At 43.7% G+C, this 23,460-nt stretch overlaps 1 protein-coding gene across 5 annotated transcripts in view; it reads left to right on the top strand.

The window, feature by feature from the left end:
• TBC1D5 (TBC1 domain family member 5) overlaps positions 1 to 23,460 on the top strand; it is an 802,157-nt gene that overhangs the window by 709,428 nt on the left and 69,269 nt on the right. The window lies entirely within an intron of this gene.

The raw sequence follows: 23,460 nt of genomic DNA, 5'->3' as shown, positions 1-23,460 counted from the left end.
GCTAAGAGAACTGCAGCTTAAGGCTTGCCTTAAAGTATTACTAAACCTATAACAGTAAAATCAGTCTGTATATGCAGTAAAATGTGCTTGTTATACTCACTGTGGAACCTAAGGAGTTTATTCTCTGCATTGTGTAAACGCTTGTTTGATCCTGTATGAACAGATCCTCCCCTTCTTGCACTGTTCCCAAAACATCTCTGGATAAGACAGAGTTAGTAGAGTCAGTCTGCACATGCTCAATTTGGTGTGTATTGCTGGAGAGTTTTTTTTTCGTTGGAGAGAGTGCATGTGATCAGCACAGGGCCAATCAGCCCTGTCCAGACAGAGTGCCAGGGGTCTTGCATCCTTATAGGATATTCATGGGAAAATGAACACTCCTCCTACAAGATTTAACCCAGAGGTGCCCAACCTTTTGAAGAGCGAGGGTCACTTAAGTGAATTGATAACTGGTCGCGGGCCACAATCAGCGGAGCGGGAGGATGACAGGTCCGTGTCCACAGACACAGCCCACTCTACTCTATGGGCCCTCTGATCCAATCCGATTCGCCCAGGTGGAAGGGGCAGATCCCTTTCTGTGTTTTTTTTTTTAGGTAGGCGGGTGTAAACAGACACAAGTCCGTTTACATCTGTTGCTCCATAGAGGTGAATAGTAAGTCCGATTGGGTCGGACCAATCATGTGAAAGGGGCCTAAGGCCGCGTACACACGGGCGGACTGTTCGCCCAACTAAGTTCGTCAGACAATCCGACAAACAGTCCGTTCAAAATTTGCATGAACGGACTTGACCACACACGATGAACGAACAGTCCGCTGAAAGCGTGCGCGATGACGTGAACGGCACGTACGACGGGACGAGAAATTCGACGTCCAATACACTGCAATGCAACCTTCGCCGTGTAAATCCTTTCTGAGCATGCGCGAAACTTAGTCTGTCGAACTAGCCTACACACGAGCGGACTGTCCGCTGAAACCAAGTTTGGACGGACTGTCTTACGGAAATTCCGAAAGACTTTGTTCGTCAGACTGTCCGCTGAAACAGTCCGCTGAAGCCCACACACGAGCGGATTGTCCGCTGAAACACTGTTCAGCGGACTAAGTTGGGTGAACTGTCCCCCCGTGTGTATGCGGCCTAAGGCTGCTTTCACACTGATGCGCTGCGATTTGCCCAAAGCGCAGGTGCAGCTCAGTGAGCCTGTGGATTTTCTGCGGGTTAGCTGCACTTTGCCATAAACTTCTATTATATTCTGCAGGTGTGGCGCACTTTCTGAAGGCGCAACAAACCCGCAGGTAATAACAGAAGTCTATGGCTCAATGCGGGTAACCCGCAGCTGCACTGCACCTGCGGATCAGTTTGAAAGCAGCCCAGTAACCACTGCAAAACAGATCTATCCATATATACTGTGAATTTAGTAGTAACCTTTAATAACTGTCTTCCATTCTGGTATCACTGGATGTTGCTGTCCCAGGCGGAGTGCATTTGGTATCACTCCACCTGTGACAGAAGCGGCATCATACAGGAAGCATTGGCTTATGTGGCTCTGCTCCGCAGCCACTTGCTTCCACTACCAGTGGCTTCATTCACAAAACTGCTGCTCTGGGATGGCTGGTCAGCAACCCATGATCTGGGCTTGCCAACCTGCCATCTTACAGCAGGAGGTCGAGGGCCACATCAGAGGGCTCCGCGGGCCACACGTGGCCCCCGGGCCACTGGTTGGGCACCCCTGCTTTAACCAAACACTGATAGAAGTCACAATACTGCTATATACTGCTGATGAGAAAAAGGTATTTAGCTGTTTACATTTACTAAAATGATTGCATTTCCATGATCTGTGTACTGTGGGAGACCAGATATAGTGAATGCAGGGTCCTGGGTTTAGTAACACTTTAAATGCCATTTGTGAACTCACAGGTACAACTTCCAAGCTCCTCTCATTCACCAGGCGGGCTGAATTAGTTTGTATATACATAGTATGTAATCTTGAACATATTATATTTAATCTCCTATAAGGCAAAAGTGCCAAAATGTTCTATATGTGAGGTTATATAATACTAATATTGATATTGGTGATGATAGTATATAAAAAAAAAGGAGGATGACTACTTAACTATATTGGTATTGGTATCTGCATTTACTATATAGAACTTTCATTGATCAAAGTGCTTCATAAAGGAATTTATAACATATATTGGTCACAGCCAGGGTTATAATTGTCCTTGGACAACACTGCCCATGGCTTACCATTGGACTACAGTAAAGGTATGCATCAGCTACTTGCTTGGTTGGGATTGGCTTCTAGGCATTTGAAGCTGCACAAATATGAGTCATGAGGACAGAGTGCATCACTGTGCTGCCATTATAACACTAAGGACTTTCTCAGTGGAGAAGAGAGCAGAGTGATGATCTTATCAATGTAATGCTGCTGTTTCATTGTTCAATCACAGACTTGATATGTGCCAAACCCACCAGTATTGTAGTCAACAGAGAGGTGTAAGGGAGTACAGGACCTAACTGTGCTGCTTGACAGGGATGCTTGAGTCAACAATAGCTTTATAGAATTCAATCCTTTGCTAGATAAGATAGTCCACAAATACATTGTCCAGCTGCACAATTAGCTGGTTGCTTGGGCTTTAACCACTTTAGCTCTCTACCATTTATGTACAAGTCAGTTTATATATTTCTGCCATGGGTCTGTTTATTTGGCAGTAACTTTGTCACTATTTAAAGTGTTTGTTACCCTAAAAAAATTATATGGTACACCGACATAGTACGAATGGTGGCGGATGTTCCTTGGCGACTGCCGATGCGAGAGGACCAATAATTCATCCTGCTTTACCGTCACTGGCTTTAACGGCATGGCTGTTGAAAGCCAGGTGCTAAGGGACCGAAGTCTGTCAGATTTGGTAATATCCACTATCTTGAGGGCACAGAAGTCATCTCCTTGGAAGATTTATAATCGTACGTGGAAGGCCTACATCTCCATGTGTGAAAAGATAGGGTGGCGTCCGCGTGCATGTTCGGTTTCCAGGATCCTGCTGTTTTTGCAGCGAGGAGTGGATCAGAAACTTGCATTAAGCACCATTAAGGGGCAGATAGCCTTGGCTGTCTTTTTTATGCGTCTCTTGGTGACTCATTTATTGGTGAGTACATTTGTTCAGGGGGTTCGACATGTGCCCCCCCCCCCCTGTTCAGCCACCGCTTCCTCTGTGGGATTAGAATCTGATGCTCTCGGTGCTTCAGAAATCACCGTTTGAAAACATTAGGGAGAGTCCCTTATTGACACTCTCTCAGAAAGTAGTCTTTCGAGTGGCCATTACATCTGCCAGGAGGGTTTTTTAGTTGGCGGCCTTGTCTTGCAAGTCTCCCTACTTGATCCTCTACAAGGATAAGGCCGTGCTGCGTCCGCAACCTTCGTTTCTTCCAAAGGTTGTTTCGGCCTTTCATCTAAATGAGGACATTGTGCTCCCGTCCTTATGTCTTAGGCTGTCACACCCCAAAGAGGTGACTTTGCATTCCTTGGATGTGGTCCAGGCTCTGCGGGTGTATCTGTCTGCTACGGCTCCTTTTCGGAGGTCGGACTCGCTGTTTGTATCAGTGGCTGGTCCGAAGAGGGGACTGTCGGTTTCATCGGCCACCATCTCTCGGTGGATCAGACAAATTGTAGTTCAGGCTTATGCCATAAGGGAAAGGGCACCTCCCTTTCCTGTCACGGCGCATTCTACCAGGAAAATTGGTGCCTCTCGGGCTGAGTTATTGTTGTTTGCTGTTCCAACCCCTCGTTTCTTTAACACTGCTTGGGGATGTCCCTAAGGTCAAGAAGAGCTGCTGTGTCCGTCAATGAACTTCAAAGAAAAAGATTTTACGGTGAATACAAAAATCCTATTTTTTTCCAGTCTTTTTTAAATTTGTATAGCAATAAATAAAAAAAACCCAGTGGTGATCAAATACCACCAAAAGAAAGCTCTATTTGTGGGAACAAAATGATAATAATTTAGTTTGGGTACAGCGTTGCATGACGCAATTGTCATTCAAAATATGGCTGCATTGAAAGCTGAAAATTGGCCTGTGCAGGAAAGGGTTGAAAGTGCCCTGTATTGAAGTGGTTAATATTTTCTTATTTGGTCTGTTAATTTGATGCATGTTACCTGACGCTCTTGTCAGTGCATTGTTTCTCATTTTCTTTCTTGTACAGAGGTGACAATGCTCAGCTACTGCTTGCTTTGCAGCAGAGGAATTACCACCCTAACGTGTGGCTTAATAGAGATGCACTACAGGCACTGAATGCATGTAGCCTCCCCACTATCAGACTTCAGGCCTATCATTTTTGCATACACCCTCCTCAACACATTCACAAATAGCCTGGCAGCATCTCAATATGCAAATACCCTTCATGGAAGAAGTGACAACTAGGCATCAGTCAAGCACCACTGTCTGCCCACAGTAGTGAAAAGGGCAGCAGGGACTTGCACAGCAGTGACAGTGTGTCTTCATCTTCCGACACACCTACTGCTCTGGCCATGCACAGAAGTAAAAATCCAACACCAATGTAACAGTAGGCATAAAGACATTGTAAACCAATATGGAAAACATCTTATATGTGGAATACCTACTTTAGCAGTGCAGTATGCGGTAGTTGTTTAGGGTAGTGACGCTTTAATGTTTATTGTAACAGTGCTATTCCCTGCCACAATGTGAAAAGGATTTTCTTTCATGCAGGATTGCCGTTCAGGCAGATTGAGGGGTTCCAGGGGGCTTATGTCCTTCAGAGTAAACAGTTTTTTTTCAGTTTCCTCAATGGTTTTTAAAACCTGGTTTGGAGTCTGGAGATTTCATAAAGACTTGGGTGGGATGAAATCTCCAATCCCTGGTCCTGGTTTTGGGATCCACCAGCACAATAATTGGGCAGGTGTGTGCTGGGTCTTTGGTAGAGTCGAACTATGCTTCTGAGCTCCACTCTGGCAAACAGAGGAGGTCTATGCCCAGGAATGAGGTGGGTTATACCTAGGAGACAAGTGGGAGCCAGTGCAGCAATGGACAGCCAGGTATGGGCAAAGCTTGTATGTGAAGACCGTCTGTAAGAGACAGACAAGAGCCTGAAGTGTAATGCCAGAGCAGTTGTGCTGCATGTGTAATCCAGGGGGCTGATGATCACTTGTTTTGTAAACCCCTGCGAAGGAAACACTGATTTCTGGAACTTTCTTTTAATAAAATTTGGCACAAAACGAGTGGCTATGTCCTTAATGTGTTACCAATTGAAGGTAGTTATCTCATTATACCTGGGTCTTTGAAATTTCTCAGAATCATCCTCATATCCAGCAATGTGCTGCTTATCATCCTTATGTACTCTTTTCTTTTCTGTTTCTGAAAAATGCCTAATTGTTACTATGGCATTAACTACCATATCATTCTGCAACTCGGCATGTAATTAGGATAAATTAGACATGCCACACTAAGTCATTGTGGGGGAATATTCAGTGAGAGGAAAACAGCTTGACTGATTACTAACTCATGAGTGTCAAACTGCCCATGAAATCATTATTTGGAATATTTTTTTTGTATTTCATTAAAGCATTTGTTTTACTTTCACTTAGCCAATTGATATTCTGCTAAATGTTTGTAACACGTGTCCATTGTGTCCATTGTTGCATATTTTTAATTAGGTCTGCATGGGAAGTATCCATCACACAAAGCTTTTGATCCTTTTCATTACTTAGTTACTGTAATGTGATGTCAGGTGCAGAAGAGTTCTGGAAGACATGTGGATACAGTCTGTGCAGTGTTTAGACAGGATTTTGCTGTGGACCTCAGAGGAAAATGTAACATTCTCTGCAGAAGGGCCAGGTTCACTTCCACCTTCTTTTTAAAGAGGAACTTTACCTTAAAAGGGAAATCTACTTTATGCCCTCCCCTCCTTCTCTATCAGTCTTAATTTATTTTGGGGGGGAGAGCAGGTACCCCCGCTTCCACTTCCTCTGCAATCACCTTGGCGATTCTTCCAGATGTTCTCCCCCCCCCTCACCCCCACGACCTCCTGGGACATACCACAGGTCCCAGGAAGCTGTGGGACCTTTCCCACAGCGCAACACGGTTCACTCATACACAGTGGGGCGCTGGCTTTGAAGCCACAAGGGGTCACAGCCAACTTCCTACAGTAAACACGCCAGGGCCCGGGGACCCAAAGACCAGCAAACAACAGTCCCAGGTGAGGACAGTGCTGGATCCCTGGAAGGATAAGTGTTCTTTTATTTAGCTCTCATTTACATTGGGCCGATTTGGCATGCACATGCCAAATTGGTGGCTATTGCCGGAACCGTACCGATTCCCAAAAGTAGTTCCTGTACTACTTATGGTGATTTGAATAGACATCTGTGCATGAACGGATGTCTGTCAAATCGCCCCCGAAGTCGGACTGCATTGCCAGTTTGAAAGTTCAGCTGAACGCACATAATTTCTAACCCGCATCAGTGTAAACCTGAGCTAAAAGTCAGCAGCTACAGTATTTTTTCTTTTCAAACTGACTCAAGAACTTCTTTAAGTTGGGTTGCAAACCTCTTTTTTATTAAAGTAATCAACACTTTCACCAAATAAAAGTACATAGCAGTGACTGTTGAGGCTTGTAGCACTCACTATGAGCATTTGAGCTTCTGTCATCTTCTAATCTCAGTTGTGGTGCAGAAGCTTCAAGAACTGAATACATACTAACCCCTTATAGAGAATCTGTACTATGGAAGCTTGAAATGCTATTTATCATACCACTAGAATCATTTATCAGGAGAATACTCACCAACAGTTCCATATGGGGATTTAAGGTCACTAGAAAGGAGTTTAAGGTGGCAGCATATGCGGACGACCTTCTATTCTTTTTGACCAATCCACACATATCTATCCCCTCCCTCCCCTGGCTATATTTCTAATCGTAGGATAAACTACTCTAAGTCAGAAGAGATAAATATCTCGCTTCCAGAAACAAAGTTAAAGACAACCATGGACAACAGCTCCTTCAAGTGGTAACACAAGCTATTAAATACCTGGGAGTGTGGTTGACACCCAAAGTCGCTTCCATTTTTGCCTACAACTTTCTCCCCCTTCTCAAAACCGTTGAGAGGGATCTACTGAACTGGCGCACTAAATCCTTCTCCTGGTTCGGCAGGGCCGCAATTTGTAAATAGACCATACTACCCAAAACGTATACCTACTACACGCACTACTGATCAAAATACCCCAAAGCTTTTTCAGGTCCCTCCAGGCACTCCAAATGCGATTTATATGGGCCCATAAACTGCCACGCATCAAATTCTCCTTGCTAACGAGAACCAAAGCCCTGGGAGGGATAGGGATACCAAACTTTAAAAACTACTATCATGCCACATACATTGCTAGAATCTTAGACTGGCATTGTCACTCTGGACTGAAGGACTGGGTGCCATTAGAAAATGACTTAAGTCCGATTCCCTTACACTTCTCTCCATGGGTACCAAAACCTAAATGCCCACCAGAACTAAGAAACCACCCCATAATAGGGACTTCTTTGGGAGTCTTCCATCTCCTTTCCAAACACTCCAAATTTTCATCTCCTCTGGGACCCCTTACTCCACTACAAAATAATCCAGATTTCCCACCAGGAATGGGGAACCCACTTCTAAGACCCAATAACAAACAAATCCCACTCCTTACATCCCACTGTTTCAACAACAAGACAATAAAAGACATGTCCAATCTTAAGACCGACAATAACATACCCACCCTACCCCTGTGGACATACCTCCAGATACGCACTTATGTCAATAACGTCTTACATAGTAAACACTTCACTAGAGAGCTTAATGAGATGGAGTCGGTGTGCTTGAAAGGGGAGCTGATGCCCAAAACCACCTCTACGGCCTATGAGTGGCTGCAACACCTGGGTGATCAGACAACCGACAGGTTTAGGGAGAGATGGTCAGACAGCCTAAACTTGGAAATCACAGACGCACAATGGGAAAGAGCCTGCAAAATGGCTCATAAATGCTCTATTAGTACAAGAATGCAAGAAACAGCATATAAAGTTCTCACTCAATGGCATGTTACCCCCCAAAAAGATTCACAAATGGTTCCCCCAATCACCCGACACGTGTTGGCATTGTAACAAAGAGAAAGGCACCTCATTGCATATTTGGTGGCAATGCATAGCAATAGCAATAACACCATACTGAAACAAGGTAATAGCAGTGATATACCGAATCAGGGGGACCAAACTTACACTAAATGCAGCGTGTTGCCTGCTTCACATCTCAAACTTCACCTTTAAGAAATACAAGAATTCCCTTTCCAGACATTTGATAAATGCTGCCAAATCACTCATTCCATTATACTGGAACAGCCATTCCCACTTTGACAGAATGGCTGCACAAAATGTCTTACATATGTGAAATGGAAGATACAAGGGCCCAATCAGAGGAAAGAGTGGACCGTTACCATAACACTTGGTCTCCCTGGTTCGTATTTAGACACTCTCAAGACTATGAGAAAATGATCAAGTGACTATGCTCGCTCAGATCGCACCTGCATAAGAGGACACTTAATAGTCACTCCAAACCTTGGTTACATAATGATTTCATACTAACTTAGATCATCCTGATACACTAAACTCAAGAAAATATTTCTGGAAGTTTTTTCACTGAATTCTTCTGGCTATTTCCTATTAGGCAACAATGTATAGGGCCTCTCATTCTTCCTCCTCATCTGCCTTTACTTCCTTTCCTTTTCTATTCTGACTATATTCTTCACTCTATTTCCCACGGAATACAGACTCTGGATTGAAGTTTAGAGGTGGACTTAGCCCCCACGGTCTAAAGATGTCTCTATGGAATAACCCACACCTGTTTTGCTAGATTGTGAGGCTATGAACCACCGTTACAGTGAAATCAACCTTGTTTCTTTATGTTATCTTGCATCTGAATGTGATTTACGTGATTTATCTGTATCCAAGTTTGTACACTTCATTTTCATAAATAAAACTTTTTATGCATAAAAAAGAATGGATTGAGAAGATCTATTTAGATCATTGCATTCAACTTTTTTTACTCTCCAGCATAGAGAACAGAGAGCATCACAGCAAAGACATCACCAAATCTCTAGAGACTAGTTGTGAGAAGGAGGCGGGGGCCCCCTTTCTTAAAGGGGGCTTCCAGATTCCAATAAGCCCTCAGACCCTCACAACCACCGGCCGGGGTTGTGGGGAAGAGGCCCTTACCACCGATCCCCCCTATGTCGAGAGGGGGTGGTATGGTTCAGGAGGGGGGGCGCTCGCTCATCCCCTCCCTTTCCTGACCTGCCGGGCTGCATGTTCGGATACTAACTTATCATGCCATGTTCTAAACTGTTTCACTATGGAGAATAGCCATCTTGGTAGGGGGTCAGTGCTTCCTCATGTTAGAGCTTCCCCCCAGATGACTGGTGGGGTAATATTCAAAAAGCAGCAAGAGGGGAGTAGAAAACATAGAACCATAGAATGAATTGAGAAGGTCTATTCAGATCATCACGTTCAACTTTATTTACTCTCCAGCAAGGAGAACAGAGGGCATCACAGTAAAGACATCACCAAATCTCCAGAGACTAGTTGTGAGAAGAAGCAACACACAGCAGATACACCACAATTAGGCTCAAAGCAAAGTAGTGCCAAGATACACTGACAAACCAGAAAGTGCACTGCTGTTTTTTAGAAGGAATTCAAGCCTAATTTGGTTTGGCAGTGTTGAGATTTGGAGATGTTCCCTATATGATTGCAGTCTAAATGGTGCAGCTTTTTCCCCCTTTAACACTTGCCTCCATAAAGTCAGAAAAACATATGGTAAAATAACTGTTCTCAGGTCTCTATAAGAAGCTCATGGCTTGTCTGCCCACTGCTCCAATGCAGTTACTGCATTTTTACTGTGTTTTATACTTATCAAGTTTAACAATATAGTGTACCTCTATGATTATTGATTATTGAGAGTTGGAGAAAACAGTGTGAGTAATGACATCAGACTCCAGGCATGATATGTATTTACCGTATATACTCGAGTATAGGCCGACCCGAATATAAGCCGAGGCCCCCAATTTACCCCCAAAAAACTGGAAAACTTATTGACTCGTGTATAAGCCGAGGGTGAGACATGGCTGTCCATCCCTGTGTGTGTGTCCGTCCATCCCTGTGTGTCCATCCATCCCTGTGTGTGTATCCATCCATCCATCCATCCATCCCTGTGTGTGTGTGTGTGTGTGTGTGTATTCATCCATCCATCCATCCCTGTGTGTGTGTGTGTGTATCCATCCATCCATCCATCCCTGTGTGTGTGTGTGTATCCATCCATCCATCCATCCCTGTGTGTGTGTGTGTGTGTGTGTGTGTGTGTGTGTGTGTGTGTGTGTGTGTGTGTGTGTGTGTCCGTGCAGCCTTGTGTGTGTGTGTGTGTGTGTATTAGCATTATACCTAGAACATCTAAAAAAAAAAAAAACAATCTGTTAGTCATACCTTGAACTGTCTTTTCACCGTCTCATAAAGCAGCACAGGAACTTGTTCAAATTTGTGATAGTTGTTCAGTTATTAGGTTGGATCACTGTATGCCATAAGGTGTATATTTCTTTACTGTCAGTTACCCATGATGGATTAAACAGATTCAGTGTAGCTTCAACTTTCTCACATTTTCTATGACTCATTTACAGATTGCCAGAGTGCACTTGGCATCACCTTTTTTGATCATAGCATGCTCAAAAGCCACTAGTTGTTCATTTTAAAGACAGAAATACATTACAGTAGAATATTTGCCTATAGCTGGAGTTCAGACATGGGCCGCGGAGTGACCATGTTATTGTGATCTTGTTTAGAACATTCTTGTGTTGCATTTCTGGAAACAATTTCAAATAATACAGCACGATTCTTGACTTTTTAGCTAGTAAAACATTATGGAAATCACAGTATACCATGTAAGAAGGAACTGTTTCTTCATCACAATTCCAAACCTTCAGTACTTTGTAATAAAAAATACACACATGTATACACATCCATGCACACCTAAACCTAAGGTTTAGATATAGCAATTTTTCCAGGGTCATGTTGGTTCTTCTTGGATCATTGTAAGTATGTATGTGCCATACCTGTGGGATCTCCATGGCAGCCTGAAATCATTGTAGTGGACATCACCACTACAGGGATCTCCACTAGCTCTCAGGTCCCGTACCAATTGGCTGACCTGCTGCTTGCTAATCACAGGAGCTTCCTTGTTTGGCGCAGACACTATTCAGAGAACACTTTATATTTTCTCAATGAATGAAAAGTATTCTCTGAGTGGATAAAGTAGAGATTGCGATGACACCACCCCACCTCTCCACCTCATCCTGAATGATGCCTGTGCCGAGCAAGCGATCCGCTGTTCACAATGCAGCAGGGCAGCCACTTGGCACAGGACATGGAATCTAGCTATCATTGACATGATGTTACACAACCCATGGCTAAATAAGAAATGGTAGACAGTGGGAGAATGAATGGATGAATGAATAACTTGTATAGCTCTACATATGCGAAAGAAATCACCTCAGGGCACTTTTGCCGCCAGTGTCCATCTGGGTTTTCAGAAGAGATGGGTCTTGAGCTTCTTCCTGAAGGCCAGATAGTTTTCTTCCGAGCGGATGTCTGCGGGGTAGAGCATTCTATAGCCGTGGTCCTTGGACTGTGAACCTTCGTTTGCCTTTTAATTTATAATGGGTCTTGGGGATGTGGAGGAGGTTAGTTGACCGGAGAGTGCGACCTGGGGTCTAGTGCTTTATTTTGTCGCAAAGGTATTGCAGAGCTTTTCCTTGTGTACATTTGTGAGTGAGGCAGAGGGTCTTGAATGTAACTCGATCCTTCATGGCTAGCCAATGGAGGGTCCTCAGGGACGGGGTGATTGATTCCCATGTTTTTTTTTTCCAGTTACCAGTCTGGCTGCTGTGTTCTGGACGGTTTGTAGACGTGAAAGTTGGTATTTTGGAAGTCCTAGGTAGAGGGAATTTGCGTAGTCAAGTCGGGAATTGATGATTGTTCCAACTACTGCTGCTGTATCTCCTTCCGGGATGAAGGGGATGAGTCTATTCAGTAGGCGAAGAAGGTAGTGGGATCTGCTCACTACTGATCCTATTTGTGCATCTATCGTCACATTTGAGTCAAAGATGACTCCGAGGGTTTTGGTTTTAGTGCTGGGGGTGATGGGTTGTCCGAGGATGGTAAGTGGTTTGGACATCGTGCCAGGGTTTTTGTCCACATAGGAGTGGTAAAGTAGATCCTGGTTGTTGATGATTTTGAGGAGTGGGCGGAGATAGATGTTAAAGAGCACGGGCGACAGGGGTGATCCTTGAGGGACTCCGCATGTCATTTTTCGTGCTTCCGATGTAAACGTTCCTAGTTTCACTTTCTGAGATCGGTTCTCTAGGAAGGATGCGAACCAGGGTAAGCCTGCAACTCCAGCTACTTCTGCGAGACGAGGGAGCAGGGTTTTGTGGTCTACTGTGTAAACGCTGCATTGAGGTCCAGCAGCACCAGGAGACACGAATTTCCAGGAGACAACACAATGGTGGAAGACAGCGTTAGAAGAAGATCAGCCTTTTTTGTTTTTAGTGGGTAAACAGCAGTAAGGAAGAAGACAGCACAAGGAGAAGACAGGTCAAGGAGAAGACAGCACCAGAGGAAGTAGATAGTGATGGACACAGAGCCGCGCTGTGATTGGACACAGCTGATCATGTGGGAAAAGGGCCACTGTGATTGCCCCTTTACCAGGATCACAGAGTGCGCCAGAAGCGCACCCTAGGGGGTGCATTAGGGTGGTGGTTCCAGTTGGACGTCCGTAGACACCCTCCTGGAACAACAGAGCTGAGCTTTAGCCCTCATTTGGCTACAGCACGGTAAGGAAGTGATTTAAACTGCTTTTTATATGTTTTAATTGGCAAAAATGTAAAGGTGTCTTAAAATAACATTTATGCTATTTAAGGGTAAGTTTACCTTTGGGAACATGTTACATGTTACACCTGCATTTACATGTGACATGTTCCTAGGCTTCCCACCCCAAAAGCCCCCCGTGACAGTGTGCGGGGGTTCCTGTAACATTTAAAATCAACACGACTGCACAGCTGCATATTTAATTCACAAAGCTCTGTGAATGAATAAACTACAAGTCCCATATGCCACCACAACAGATGGATAATGAACTAAGAGTGTGGTAATCAGCACTGTCAGACATTAACAGGGCCGATGTGCTGAGAGTGGCTTCCCTTGCAGCTGGGTGCACAGTACCCCTGAAGATGGAACAGCGGGTACAGGGCACGGAGGGGAACGGGTTGCCAGCAGGGTATGCAGTAGGTCTTCTGATGGAAGAGGTACCCATGCAGGATGGCCTGGACTTGATAGGAGAGAGCGCCGGCTGGGGTTCTAACACCTGAAGTAGAGCAGCGGGAGGCTGAGGGTCAAACACCAGGAAGAGAGATCAGAGTCCAGCTAGGTCATACACAGGAAGTCGGTCCGTGGATCCAAGCATCAAATACAGGGAAGAGGCAGAGACAAGTCCAGGAGGCAGGCCGAGGGTCAAACACAGGAACAGCAGATAAGGAGATCCGAGAAGCAAGTCAAAGGTCAATCGTAGGAGAGGTCTAAGAGTAGTCAGGTACAATCCGTGTCACAACGGGTGGGCTCAGGAGACAAGGCACAGGAAGACAGGAGCTGAGAAGACAAACCAGCTGAGAAGACAAACCAGCAAAGACACAGAGCACATTGATGCCTTTTATAGGCCTGTCAGGCCAATCAGGTGATGCGCACAGCCATGCTCATAGGCGCGCGCATGCGCGCACAACGTATTGTATCGCGCATATGCGTGCGCCAGGATGTGGAACTGTGTGCGCGCGGACCCGCCAATTCATGCACCTGTATGCGCAACCTGCCGCATCGCGCACCCATGTGCGCCGTTGCGCCGCTCTTTACCGCAAACGCACGGGGAAGCGCCGACGTTGAAGGCTGGGGATTCTCTGACAAGCACACTTGCAGTCCATTAACACTTCCCCCAGTGTGTGTGCAGAAGCCTGACCTTACATCTGCTATCCTCTGTTCATGAGTGCAATGCCTTGCAGGCTAATGTGGAATAAAAATATTTTCCTGCAAAAATAAATGCATGTATTATTTTCTTAAAGGTGAACTTAGCCCTTGGTGATACTAAACACACAGGGGTTGATTTACTAAAACTGGAGAGTGCAAAATCCGGTGCAGCTGTTCATGGTAGCCAATCAGCTTTTAACTCCAGCTTGTTCAATTAAGCTTTGAAAAAAAAAAACCTGGAAGCTGATTGGTTTCTATGCAGAGCTGTGCCAGATTTTGCATGTTCCAATTTTAGTAAATCAACCACACACTGTTTAATTTACACTGTCCCTTCTATTTCTGCATGCGGATGATGGCACTGTAATTTAATTATTAATAAAATAAAGAAATACCTTTTTCCTAACCGTTATACAGCTTTTACATGACCCAGCTCTTTCCCCGCCTGTCTGCAGGGAAACATAAGCAGGAGGAACTTCTAGTCCCCTGCTACTGGTCACATGTTCAACATTTTACAAAAATCAGCCTTTGGAATACAGAGTTAAAATAAATAACAAATATCAATAAACTGTTATAAATCGTCATACAATAAATATATTTAAAATCAAATCTTTATTTCTTTTTTTGGTAATAATATGGTGTGGGCAGATTTATGCCAATCACTGACTGTGTCATGCCCTCCAGCCTGTGTCTTAGAATAAGAGTCTGGCGAAGCCTCCATCAATCTTCATGTAATATCTTACCCCCATTGTGTTTTTCCGGTTATTGAGCATGGAGGAGGATGGAGAGAGTGGGCAGTCATTTACCACTGTGTATACCTCCACATGTGTGACTCTATAGTGACATGGGCTGCTCAGATGTGATAGGGAGGAAATGCTCAACATATAAACTCACTGAAAACTGAGCATGTGCAGAATTGCCAACACTGCTCTGCAAAGTCCCTAGCTAAATATGGGACATGGGCAGAAGGTGAAGACAGAGAACAGCAGGATCAACCAGTTTTTTTTTTTTTTGCAGAATACAGAAAACGAATCTCAGTGACTGAGTGAATATGAACAGCATGTAATACAGTATTTTTTAATAGTTTTTTTTTTTTTTGCATAATATGGGTTTAGTGACCCTTTAAAACTGAAGTCCAGGTGGATATAAGAGATACCAATCAATGCAACTCTGTGTTCATTCATACATTATTAACTACATTTTGATAGATGCAAATAGTATTAGTAACTGAATCTCTCTGGGTATCAGACTCTTGCTGGTCCCTCAGACTGGGGGGGGGGGCAGTAATAGAAGACAGAGCTGCAGTGCTCATATTCTAGTAAGGCATATGCTGATAGGTGATAGGTGGGGAGAGCAGAGTGACAGAGAGATACTCATCAGAAATTTAAATCCTTTAATTGGTAAAATAGCTTATCTCATATACAGCATGTATCTAATCTGTGCATTTAGTTGTTTGCTTGGAGTTCAGCTTTAAAGCGGAACTTCAGTCATTTTTTCAACTTCCCATCTATTAAATCTTCTGCCCTTGCTGTTTTAACTTTGAATAGTAAAACATTTTTTTCTGCAAGTAAATACCCTATACAGTCCACTTCCGGATTCTTGTCTTGTAAAAATCCTAGGCTTATGACATCATGCACAGCTCTCTCTCTCTCTCTCTCACTCTCATGAGAGTTTGCCAGGAAGGGAAGGAGGATGAGTCATAAGAGGGCCAATGAAAGCTGCAGAGCTGGAGGTGTGCCTCTGTGTAAATCTAGGAAATGAACAGGGAGCAGTTTCAGCTGCCCACAGTTAAAATGGCTGCAGCCATACTCAATGGTTGGAGATTTCTGCAGCATATTTGGCAATTGCAGAATCACAGTATAATCACAGTAAAAATGCTTAAAAGGAAGCTTCGGAATGGAAAAGATGTTTTTATTACAAATTACGTAAGCATGACTGCAGTTCCTCTTTAAGCTGTTCAAAAAAAAAATGCTGCTTTTAAATATATTTCTATGCTAAAAACACTTAGGGAACAGAGCATTAATATAGGAAATTGAAAACAAAAAATCTTTAATCTATTTGCATTTCCTCAATGCAGGTTACAAAGTAAAACCTAAAATCTCATTAATTAAGCCTTTTTTTCCCCTATTCCTGCTGTTATACATAAGTGTCCCTCACAATCATTTTGTGGAATAAATGACAAGTTCTTAAGAACCTCTGCTTTAGGTAGTAAGTATTAATTAGCTGTGCTAATTAATGAATTGATAGGGACATGTATAAGAATAGAAGTAGATTTTCTATCACAAACAGTACTCAATGGCTTTCTTGTGGTTTTGGGTATATCTTTCTTACGAACTAATACTTGAATCTCCTCTTACGTAACATTCCCAGATATACTATATCGTAGGTAAATAACATGTAACTCCGCTCCATGTTTCCAATGACGTTTTAACACCTAATACGTCCTGGTAGAATTGGAGAATTGATCTGTTTGTGTAACATTTCCCAGAAGAAACATTTCAATTAGTAGCCAAGGTGACTGGATGATGTTATTCAAGACGCATTATGATTTTTCACTAGTCTTCAGCCATATGTCACAAAGCCAAGGGTTTCTTTACATTGATAATGGAGCTAATTTATGTTTAAGGCGTATCTGGAGAGCTTTACGTCTGTCTGAGTTGGTAAGTGTAAAATTTAATGTGATTGAATATTCCCTTAGTACCGCTGAAGCACACTTAGGTTTCTTATTCTGAACCTAATTAGAGGCAAGTTGTTTGGCTTATTACAGCTTATTATTGTAGGGGATATAAAGGATTGGAGTCGTTTCCAAAACATAAAAACCTCTTGCATAACGGTTTAGTTAAAAGCAAAGTACGGTGAACATCAATCTCAATGTGACTTTTATAAAGAGAGCTTCAGCCAAGATAAAAATCATTAGGAAGCTTATATAACATCATGTTATGTCCATTTGGTATCTCTTTGCTTTAAAGTGGTTGTAAACCCTTACAGCCAACTTTGACCTACAGGTAAGCCTAGGTTAAGGCTTACCTGTAGGTCCAAGAAATATCTCCTAAACCTACACGGTTTAGGAGATATTTGCCGAAAGACAGGCACCGCTGTCAGCAGCCGGAGCAGCGAGACCCACCGAGAAGATGGATGCGCCGGACTACAGCGGACTTCGCTGGCTCCTGTGTCAGATAAGTGACACATAATGGACTACTATGGGATGCATAGTAGTCCATTATGCTTTACCTTTGCAGGGAATGAAAGAGGAAGTAAACTCATCAGGGTTTACTTCCTCTTTAAAACACAAGTTGAGAGTGACTTTCACCAGAACGTTCATTTTAACAACTATCCTCCCATAAGGTTATGTGTGCCTTAAAGGTATCTTATGCATGTTGTTTGCCTGTAAAAGCCTCACTTGTGGAGACATCCAGAAGCTCTGAGAATGCTGCCAGGGGGCTGACATTTTGGACGTGATTGCAGAAGCCCCAGCAGACTCACTCAAGGGATACTCTATAGTATTTCCCTTTGGTCCTTTCCCAGCACCCCCATAAAAAGGTATGTAGGAAAGTAAAGAGAAGGTGGAGGCACTGGGCCAGAATAGACAGTGATTAGACACTCGCCTCTGCTGTCCTCACCTCTCTTGGGAGTGTCTAATTGTGGTTAGGGGGAAAACACTGCGCTACAATTTAGTATATGTGGAAAAAGGCCACAACAGCCAGAAACAGCAGCCAACACCAAAAACAAACAAAGTTCAACAAACAAAATAATAGAAACAGTGTAGCGCTTCAATGATAAATGTGGTCAGCATAAATTATAAAAATAAAGACAAAGATCATATAAATATGAATGCCTAAAGGAAAGTCCAACATTGGCCGCACATTCCACTATGTAGCAGGCATGAGGGTAACCGAACCGTCACAGAGGAGGGAAGTTGGACTAGGCGAGTGTATTCATGTAAATCTGCTTGACTGTAAACATCAGGAAAAAGTGGATAAAATACTTCTTACCGACTCAGTTGGACTCATACAGTCATATGACAGTTGAGTCTAGAAGGCTTTAGGTCACAGTCTGGGACCAAGGAGTACAAAGAGGGAGGTCTGTTGAGCTGATGGATGAGCTCCAAACGATTGTAGGCCCTATGATGGATCCTTTCAAATGGAACTTCAAAGTTGTTAGTAGTCAAGCTCAGACGTGGCCCGTTGTACTGATGCTCCAATCTCACCGGAATGGGGAGGGAGATGTTGTAGAGGTTTAAGCCGGAGAAACGGGAAAAAGGAAAAAAGAAAAAAGGCTCCACATGGTGTAGGTCAGACGGTATAAAAAATGTTGGTTTATTGAAGTCAAAAAATAATTAATGACTTAGTGATCACATGAAAAGTCTAAAATAGAAATTAAAAGCAATGTAGGGTGCCAACAGCTCGCCCAACGCGTTTCGACATATGTGTCTTCTACAGGGGCATGCCCCTGTAGAAGACACATATGTCGAAACGCGTTGGGCGAGCTGTTGGCACCCTACATTGCTTTTAATTTCTATTTTAGACTTTTCATGTGATCACTAAGTCATTAATTATTTTTTGACTTCAATAAACCAACATTTTTTATACCGTCTGACCTACACCATGTGGAGCCTTTTTTCTTTTTTCCTTTTTCCCGTTTCTCCGGCTTAAACCTCTACAACATCTCCCTCCCCATTCCAGTGAGATTGGAGCATCAGTACAACGGGCCACGTCTGAGCTTGACTACTAACAACTTTGAAGTTCCATTTGAAAGGATCCATCATAGGGCCTACAATCGTTTGGAGCTCATCCATCAGCTCAACAGACCTCCCTCTTTGTACTCCTTGGTCCCAGACTGTGACCTAAAGCCTTCTAGACTCAACTGTCATATGACTGTATGAGTCCAACTGAGTCGGTAAGAAGTATTTTATCCACTTTTTCCTGATGTTTACAGTCAAGCAGATTTACATGAATACACTCGCCTAGTCCAACTTCCCTCCTCTGTGACGGTTCGGTTACCCTCATGCCTGCTACATAGTGGAATGTGCGGCCAATGTTGGACTTTCCTTTAGGCATTCATATTTATATGATCTTTGTCTTTATTTTTATAATTTATGCTGACCACATTTATCATTGAAGCGCTACACTGTTTCTATTATAGTGTCTAATTGTGGTCTGTTCTGGCCCAGCTCCTCCGCCTTTTCTTTACTTCCCTACATACCTTTTATGCGGCTTCTGGGAGAGGAACAAAGGGAAATACAATAAAGCAGGTGACTCCAAACTTTCTAAACAAAGGGCCAGTTTACTGTTTTTCAGACTTTAGGGGGGCCGGACTGTGGCCACTGGGAGTTGAAAAAGTCCAGATGTCAGTGGGGAAAAAAACAATGGGAGGAATTGTGCCCCTCATTGGGTCCTGCTGGTGTCACTGGGAAAAATTGTACCCTGTCATTATGCCCCGTTGTTGGTATCAGTGGATAAAATAGTGCCCCGAATACATAAGCTTACTAATGATTTTTGTCCTGGCTGAAGCTCTTTTTTAAAAGTCACATAGAGATTGATGTTTACCATACTTTGCTTTTAACTATTGGTAATCAGTTATGCAAAAAATTTTCATGTTTTGGAAATGACTGCAGTCCTTTATATCCCCTAAAATAATAAGTCAAACAACTTGATGTACAAGGAGGGAGGGGGCTGAGCTAGGAAATTGACTATTCCTGGAGTAGTCAAATTTTCAAGCAATTTCAAAGGCACCTTGTAGAATAAAAAATAACCAATGGGAAAAAAATTTCATGTATGCATTTAAAATGTTGATTTTACTGTGCTTTTACCTGCAATTTTTCAAGTTGGTAACAGGGTCTCTCTAACTTTTGACTTGGTCCACATCCCCCCCATGTGCTGTTCTTTATATGGACCATTGAATTAATGCATAGAGGACAACCCCTCCTTCCAGTTCAAATCAGCATGCTGAATCCTTGCTATTTCCAGCTGTGCACTGTTACAGAGGGGGTTCTGTATGTGGCAGAGGCACTCTTTTGAATTGGTGCCTGCGCAAAGTGAAATGAATGTGTTTGTGTCAATGTCTTTTTAATGCACCTATACTGAAAATTAACTGAAAAGAGCTTCCAACACACTCATTAAGTGGCGGGTGAGATTTTCCCTGTCACAGCACTAACAAGTTAAAATGCTCAACATATATCCTGAGCCATGTGATAAAACATTATACAACCGAGAGCTTTATTTCTGATTAGAAGTGACTTTTTTTTGGGATGAAAGCATAGATAACAGCTGTCAGTGGATGGAAAAAAATTTAAAGAGTTGGGCCTTTACCAATTTTTTGGTAGTAGGTCAGAATCACTTAATCAGGCAGGGGCAGTAAAAACGGCTGGTTGAATGGGAGTTTTACCATAGTTACATAGTTGGTGAGGTCGAAAAAAGACACAAGTCCATCAAGTCCAACCTATGTGTGTGATTATATGTCAGTATTACATTCTATATTCCTGTATGTTGCAGTTGTTCAGGTGCTTATCTAATAGTTTCTTGAAACTATCGATGCCCCTCGCTGAGACCACTGCCTGTGGAAGGGAATTCCACATCCTTGCTGCTCTTACAGTAAAGAACCCTCTACGTAGTTTAAGGTTAAATCACTTTTCTTCTCATTTTAATGAGTGGCCATAAGTCTTTAGGAGTTAAGCTCCCTTCCACAAAAAAGTTTTATCCCTATTGTGGGGTCACCAGTATGGTATTTGTATATTGAAGTCATATCCCCTCTCAAGCGTCTCTTCTCAAAAGAGAATACGTTCAGTGCTCACAACCTTTCCTCATAACTAATATCCTCCAGACCATTTATTAGCTTTGTTGCCCTTCTTTTGTACTCACTCCATTTCCAGTACATCCTTCCTGAGGACTTTTGGCCAGAACTGGACAGCATACTGTAGGTGCGGCCAGACCAGAGTCTTGTAGAGCAGGAGAATTATCATTTTATCTCTGGAATGAATCCCCTTTCTAATACATGCCAATATTCTGTTTGCTTTGTTAGCAGCAGCTTGGCATTGCATGCCATTGCTGAGCCCATCATCTACCAGGACTCCCAGGTCCTTTTCTATCTTAGATTCCCCCAGAGGTTTTTGCCTCTTTGTCTACATTGAACCTCATTTGCCATGTGGTTGCCACCCCATTAATTTGTTCAGGTCTTTTTGCAAGGTTTTCACATCCTGCGGAGATGTTATTGCCCTGCTCAGCTTAGTATCGTCCACAAATACAGAGACTGAACTTTACTCCATCCTCCAGGTCGTTTATGAACAAATTAAACAGGATTGGTCCCAGCACTACCCACCCCTGACCATTCTGAGTAGTCCCCATTTATCACAACCCTCTGAACTCACCTTTGTAGCCAGTTTTCAATCTGTATACTCATCCTATGGTCCATGCCAACGGACCTTATTTTGTACAGTAAATGTTTACGGGGAACTGTGTCAAATGCTTTTGCAAAATCCAGATACACCATGCAGTTTAAGGTCAAAGTTCCCAACTGTCTCTCATTTCTATAGACATTCTCTCCTTTGGCACCAATGAGCGTTGTTCACGTTCCCCCTTAGTTGTCCCTCCGATGGATAGACCTCTATAAAAACATCAATTTATGTGGTAATAGAAGTAGAAAGCAGAGGGACAAGCTCATTGTTGTGTTATTTTTCTTTAAGGCCCTGTTCACACTAGTGAGTTTTCTCCTGCTTCTGCCATTACATTGAAATGCACCACAATGGAAATTGCACTATTCTCTGTGTTGCGTCATTCACATCAATATAACATGTCGCAATGCAATTTTTGAAAAGGTGTGAGTGTTTCTTTTGGTGCATTGTTTTCTTTTTCAGCTATTTTATGGGAAAGCAAGGAAACAATGTATCCTGTAGAATATTAATTTGCTTTTACAAAGGAATGTTGCACATACAAACTACTTGCAATTGTAGGGAAACAATACATGACCTACACAGTACTAGAACTATAAACACAACACACTTACGCTATCTAACTTTTCTAGAAAACAAGCATTGACAATGGGCTTGCATTATAGCTAGTCCGCAACTTCCATGACAAACAGGACTCCAGGCATCTCAAGAGATTACAGGAAACTGGGATCCTGCAATTGTTTCTCACTTGTAGTGTAGCTTCTAGTGCAGGGGTACTGAATTAAAATTCACGGGGGTCCGGTCAGTAAAATTTTCTTCCCGCGGAGGTCCGAATGTCATATTGGTCATGACTCCGATCCTTCACATTACAACCTTCCTGTGCACATCACAATTGTTTTCTATTGCCCTTGTAGATACCTGGGTTTTTCTAGGGCAGAAAAACAGATCTCTGCACAAGTGTGGACAAGCCCTTACATCAGTGCCCTCAGTCCCCCCTTCACAGCACATTTCTCACTTTTACATCACAGTCCCACCATCAGAAACCCCGCAACCCATTACAGACTCATCACAATGTGTCCTTTTAAAGACCCCCATCACAGACCCCCCCCCCCACAAACACAGATCCCCCCCATTACAGATCCTCTTCACCACAGACCCCCCCCCCACTCAGCACAGATCCTCACTCCATCACATATCCCCCCCATCACAGACCCCACTCCATAACAGATCCCCCCCTAATACAGACCCCACTCCATCACAAATATCCCCCCCGATACAGATCCCCCCTCCATCACAGACCCCCCCCCCCCCCCCGATACAGATCCCCCTCCATCACAGATCCCCCATTAACGGCCCCACTCCATCACAGGCCCCCCCGTTACAGACCCCATTCCATCACAAATATCCCCCCCGATACAGATCCCCCCTCCATCACAGACCCCCCCCCCCCCGATACAGATCCCCCTCCATCACAGATCCCCCATTAACGGCCCCACTCCATCACAGGCCCCCCGTTACAGACCCCATTCCATCACAGATCCCCCTGCATCACAGACCTCACTCCATCACAGACCCCTCTAATACAGACCCCATTCCATCACAGATCCCCCCCCCAATGCAGACCCCACTCCATCACAGACCCCCGTAATACAGACCCCCCATTACAGATCCCACTCCATCACAGTCCTCCCTCAACATTACAGCGTCAGACTGTCCCTTTCATCATCGCAGCATTCCCGCAGCATTCCCCCTTCCTCCCCCTCCCCACACTGCCCTACCTTATTCACACAAGCCGGGAAGCACGCATGGCAGGTCCGGACAAAGGGCGGGACTTTTCAAGTTAAAAGGGTGTGATTGGTTGCTGGACCGCCCCACTGCCTAGCAACCAATCACCCACTTCGTAACTTGATAAGTCCCGCCCTTTGTCCGGACCTGCAGCGCTTCCAGGCTTGTGTGAATAAGGAAGGGGAGTGATGCAATGATGCCAAGCCTCACCAAGGATTTTAGC

Source organism: Lithobates pipiens, unplaced genomic scaffold, assembly GCF_037356315.1.
Source record: "Lithobates pipiens isolate NorthernLeopardFrog02 unplaced genomic scaffold, aLitPip1_a1.2 Scaffold_19, whole genome shotgun sequence".
In the NCBI taxonomy this organism is placed as follows: Eukaryota; Metazoa; Chordata; class Amphibia; order Anura; family Ranidae; genus Lithobates; species Lithobates pipiens.
The sequence above is the reverse complement of the archived record's forward strand: the minus strand, read 5'-3'. Positions and strand labels throughout refer to the sequence as shown.